General features: G+C 40.4%; 1 non-coding gene across 1 annotated transcript; it reads right to left on the bottom strand.

Annotated features, from left to right (window-relative positions):
* Positions 1-1,331: 1,331 nt before the first annotated feature.
* LOC116899886 lies at positions 1,332-1,459 on the bottom strand. Its single transcript, XR_004387870.1, has one exon. It is a non-coding gene; the product is annotated as a small nucleolar RNA SNORA17 (small nucleolar RNA).
* Positions 1,460-5,878: the final 4,419 nt, after the last annotated feature.

A 5,878-nucleotide genomic window follows, 5' to 3' on the forward strand; every position in this document is an offset into this window, starting at 1 on the left:
GGCAGAGTCTGCTTTCTCACACTCAATGCCTCGGTCCAACATACTCACAATCCCCACATTCAGGACCAGTAGAGCCTACTGTGCTGCCCAGGTAAAGTGCAGAGCCTTCTCTCTGTGCACTGCATCAAGAGAGGGGCAGGAACACCTCTCTTGCTCTGATGACTTCAGGGCCAGATCTCATGCCTGTCATAGGTGGTGAGGGCAGAAGAGCATCTCTCCCTTACACATATCTCTGCACAACACACAAGTGGAGGGATCAGCTCTCCCATGCTCACATCCTTGGGGTATCTTCCTTGTGCCACGGCCACCAGGGTCAACTCTACCGTGCTACCTGACTGAGGTACAGGGCCTCTTCTCTTGAAGAGTAAGGCCAATTCTTCTGCTGTTATGACCACAAGCACAGGTGTTCTGCATGCCACAGGTGATGAGCAGCAAGGAAGAAGGATGGTATCTCTGCCTTATCCCTGCTACCTCATGAGAAACAAGTGGTAGAGCCAGCTCTCCCGTGTTTATATCCTCAGGACTGGCTTACCTGTAACTCTTGTTCTCATGTGTACAGCAGTTAGGTGTGGGTTTTGTTCACCTGCACCCATGTTTCTGGAGCCAGTTCCCCAACAATAGTCAAGTGAAGGGTGTAGCTGGCTCTGCCTAGCATTCTGATATCAACATCCCCAGGGGACAAACCAGACCAAGTATATCTGTCTGGCCTTTGGTGAGTATCAGATTCCTGCTGGTGCAGGGCCAGGGCCAGGGCCAGGGACCCAGACATTGTTCCCAGTGACTGCACAGAGGAGGATCGCAACATGGTCCCAGATTGCAACATTGGCCACTTAGAGGAGATTGTTCCCAGTCGCCTTGAATCTCCAGTTCTGCCTCTCTTCTTTGTGTCCACAGCTTTCTGGTCTTCCTCTCTTCCATTTCTCCACCACGTATTTGCTCCTCTTCTTGATACCTGGGGTCTCTGAGTGTCTGGGATCATCTCAGGAGTGGTCTCAGGTGTACTATGCCCAGCTGATATATTATGGAGGTGAGGAGTCATCATCTCTGGCATGCTTTGTCCCGTGCACAGCATGAGGCTGGTGGCCATTTCAGGCTAGCTCTGTCTAGGGTCCATGGCCCCAGTGTGGTGGTCATCTTGGGCTTGCACCTTGACCATCCTGCCCAATTTTCCTTTTGTGAGTGTTGTCTTTCGCAGGCTCACCATCTCCCGGGGCCCTGATCCCAGCTCCCAGGCATCCCTTCCTCTAGTCTCCTGCTTGCTTGACATCCAGGGAGCCCATCTAGGACTGCTTGGCACCACACGGGTGTCACAAGCTCCATTTTCTTCAGAGAATATTAAACTAGTTACTCAGGTGTTAATAATTAGAGCACTGAGCATAGACATAGCTGCTCTCCTCTCTGCCGCCTACTGATGTACATGTGACATGGCAACTACATGTGCCATGCTTCTAAGGGCCCAACATGCTTTTATTCTTGATTTATTTCTAAACTTTGAAAACATATTTGATAATTTATCATATTTGCATGTAATGTGAAATTATATCCTCTTATTTTAACAAGTTACTTTAAATATTTATACTCAGTGATTTTTGCTATATATTGATTCTAGAAATTTTATCTAATTGTGTTGAATATTTATAATTATGTATTATTATTATTATTAGAAGCATAGTAATCCATTTGATAGGTATGATATATTTCTTGTCCTCATAATAATAATTTTTATTATTTTCATTCTAATATATTTTCCCTGTAGTAAAGGAAAATGAACTTAAAACTATGAATGATAGATAAACACTAACGTTGAGCTATATTCTCGGGTCTTTCTTACCATAACTGTGGTTTAAATTTTGATATCTATTATGAGCATTCATTCCACTCTTCATTCTATCAATGCATAGGTACTTCAAAAATTCTTTGTTCTGTAATTGTTGTACTTCTCTTATTGACACAGTGCTCAGGATCTTTCTGTTTTCAACAATGAATTTCAGACAAAACCAACAAAAACTATGACTACTAGTTTTAATTTTCTCATTTTGAGAAAAAATGATAATGAAAGCATAGATTATACTTAACAGAAGGATAGCACATTGGCCCAAAATGGTGACACAAGGACTCTAAGTCCACAGTGAGGCAGGAGTGTATACCAACGCATATAAATTAGATGGATCTTTATCCCTATGTACAGATGGCTACTGTTTAATTTTGGACAAAGTGCAGAAGCTCAGGTTGTGAACCTCACATAAGAAGAAACTCATGCATGACCATGAAAAGCCAGATTGTCTTTCACTTTGATTGTGGTGAATTTCCTTGCTGTCTTTTTATCTTTCCATCTACCAGGATATTTAAGATTGAAAAATATTCATAAGACAGAGGGAACGAATGCTTCACTCCTTCTTTAAAAGGAGAACAAGAATACCCTTGGGAGGGAATAAGGTGGCAAAGTTTAGGACAGAGGCAGAAGGAACACCCATTCAGAGCCTGCCGCACAGGTGGCCCCTACATATACAGCCACCAAACTAGATAAGATGGATGAAGCAAAGAAGTTCAGGCTGACAGGAACCGGATGTAAATCTCTCCTGGGAGACACAGCCAGAATATGGCAAATACATAGGCGAATGCCAGCAACAAACCAATGAACTGAGAACGGGAACCCCGTTGAAGGAATCAGAGAAAGGACTGAAAGAGTTTGAAGGGACTTGAGACTCCATATGAACAACAATACCAACCAACCAAAGCTTCCAGGGACTAAGCCACTACCCAAAGACTATACATGGCCTGACCCTGGACTCCAACTACATAGTTAGCAATAAATGGCCTAGTAAGAGCACCAGTGGAAGGGGAAGCCCTTGGTTCTGCCAAGACTGAAACCCCAGAGAACGTGATTGTGGGGGGGAGGGGGGTAAGGGGGGGAGGAGGGGGAGGGGAACACGCATAAAGGGAGGGGAAAGGATTAGGGGGATGTTGGCCTGGAAACCGGGAAGGAGAATAAAAATTGAAATGTAAATAGGAAATACGCAAGGTAATAATGGTGGAGGAAAAAAAATACCCATAAAGCTCAGGTAATTATTAATGGCGGGCATTAGAGGTACATTCAAGGGAAGGGGGACAGAAGGAATAAATACGAAGTATTAAAAGGGAACAATGGAACTGGAAGAACTAAACTAGGGCAATGGAGAAGAGTTCAGGGTACAAGAGAAAGTAGATGAAGGGATAATAACACCAATAAACTTTAGGGGGAAAAAAAAAACACAGAAATCTACCGCTACCAATGGGAAGTCCATGAATCTGGGAATTGTTCTGTCCATGACTCTGGATGTCTCTGCTGGTCTTCAGTATACACTGTAATTCTGTAATCCTAAGGAGTAGACTCTAATGCCGGTAAAGTAATAAACTTGCTAATGAGAACAAGGACAAGCAGGCAAAGAGCAAAAGCTTCTTTCTTACATGTCCTAAAAAAAAAAAAAAGACAGAAGGAACAATGTCCTGCCTTCTCTGAAGCTGTATGATGGATTCCAAAGGCCTGCCTCTTAAAGAGTAGATTTTGTGTGGTGAATCAGATACTATAATTTCAGTTCCAAAATAAATTCTCTACATCTATACATTAAATAAATTTTGTAGTGTTTGTCCCTTTAGCCTAGACAGTTAAAGCAATCATATTTCTCAATAAATGTAAAAAATTTAAAATATGATTTGAAATTATTCTAATGTTATATATTATAATTTAATGTAGATTGCATCATCTCAGAAGCCTTCTATAAAGGCTAAGACTTGCAAGTGACTTTCCTGAAAATGGCCCACCATTTTTCATGGCCTGCAATGGCTGAGATCTGAAATGCTAGGTCACCAAAAACTTTATTCTGGGATTTTTTCTTGGTGCTGATATGCCTTTTTCTGTCATTCTTACAAAACCTAAAGTTTCTTGGACATCAACACACCCTATTAGGCAGAATTGCTCCATAATCGTATAATATTTGCAGATGTGCAGATGAATTGATGACTTCATAATTATTAATGATTTTATAGAATTACTAAATTTATACAAGTAATTTCAAGCCCTCTATAGAACAAAGCTTCAAATAGAGCTCCGTAAATCTTCACATGTCATAAGATATTTATACTAGGTTAAAAAAACAGGCTTGGAACAAATTTGTGATAAAAAACAAACATACAAAAACAAAAACAAAAAGATTATTTCTTGGTTAGATCCAAGGATGAAGCCACAGGTGTGACTATGACAAATCAAGGTCATATGAAACTATTGCTTTGAACTTATAATAAGCCTATAGAATGAAACAGTGCTTTGAAATTTTTTATTGACTTTCTTCTGTAACTTCCCTTTTATGGAATATTTTGTGTATGAGGTAATTCTTTCTTTTTTCTTTAAGTTTTGAAGATTTTTTTTTTAATTTTTTTCTTGGATTGTTTTTACTCACATTTCAAATGTTATTCCCTTTCCTGGTTTTCTATCCATAAGCCCCATATCCATCCCCCTTCCCCTTTCTTCTATGACGGTGTTTCCCCTCCCTAACCACCCCACTTGCAGCCCTCGCATTCCTCTGTGGGGCTTCCAGCCTTGGCAGGACCAAGGGCTTCTCCTCCCATTGGTGCCCAACAAGGCCATCCTCTGCTACATATGCCGCTGAAGTCATGGGTCAGTCCATGTGTACACGTTGGTTAGTGGTTTAGTCACTAGGAGCTCTGTTGGTTGGTATTGTTGTTCTTATGGGGTTGCAAGCCCCTTCAGCTCCTTCAAACCTTTCTCTAACTCCCCCAATGAGTACCCCTTTCAAGGGTTTGCTGCTAGTATTTGCCCCTGTATTTGTCATGCTCTGGCTGATCCTCTCAGGAGACAGCTATATCTGGCTCCTGTCAGCATGCATTTCTTGGCTTTATCAATATTGTCTAGGTTTGGTGAAGATTTTTACAATAATCCTTAAATACCACAAAGGCTGGGTAGGTATCTACCCACTATGCATTATGTCTACTTCCTTGCAAATAGCCCAGGATATGGACTGTTATAATCTGTTTGGGCTGCTCTTAACTCCAATTGACTGTCCCTTTTAGGCTTGTATTGTATGTTTGTGTTTGTTACATATGTTCATGCCTGTATAGGTGTGAGTTGACAGACTATAAGTCCATATTTCATAAGAGAGTGATGGAGATCTTGAGCACCTTTGCCATGCTGGATTATTGTCTGGCTTGATCTTGTAAAGGCAATTAGAGCAGGCTATCATGAGCTCAAGAATGTAGAAACTCATGAGTATTAGGAGTCCTGGTAAGTCTAGAAGACAATGATTCAGTTTTTCTATTTTTGGATTGTGTGTTCTGTATTTTTGTTTTTGTTTTGTTTTTGTTTTTGTTTCATTTTGTCTTGTTTTTGTTTTTTTTTTTAAACAGTCTCACGCTTAATTGATGGCGTAAAGCACTGGATAAAATAGTTGGACAGTGAACATCTAAGACTTGCCCATCTCTATGTATCATGTTTTGTTGTTACAAGTTTATGATGCTACATCAGGTTTTATGTGTGTACTGTGTATCTAAATTCAATTTCTTCCAGTTGCTTCATGTTTGCATAAAAAACACTTTATCCATTCAGCCATCTCTGTAGATTTGCTTTTGTTTTTTGTTTTTTGGGTTTTTCTCTCTTTTTTTTTTTTTTTTTTTTTTTGCATTACCCCAGCCAGTTTTGAGGTTGAAGCAAGTTTATTTTTTTTTAGTCTGCTTTTATACCATTTTATTTACATGCAAGTAATAAGGTCAGTTCTAGGTTAAGGGAACAAGTAAAGCAATAAACACAAATAGTCATGGAACAAGCAAGGCAATAAACAAAGCCCTGTGATCACTGTTTCTAAGGGCTTATCAGGATGACCAAGAT

The sequence above is a fragment of the Rattus rattus genome, chromosome 4 (assembly GCF_011064425.1).
Source record: "Rattus rattus isolate New Zealand chromosome 4, Rrattus_CSIRO_v1, whole genome shotgun sequence".
NCBI classification, from domain to species: Eukaryota; Metazoa; Chordata; class Mammalia; order Rodentia; family Muridae; genus Rattus; species Rattus rattus.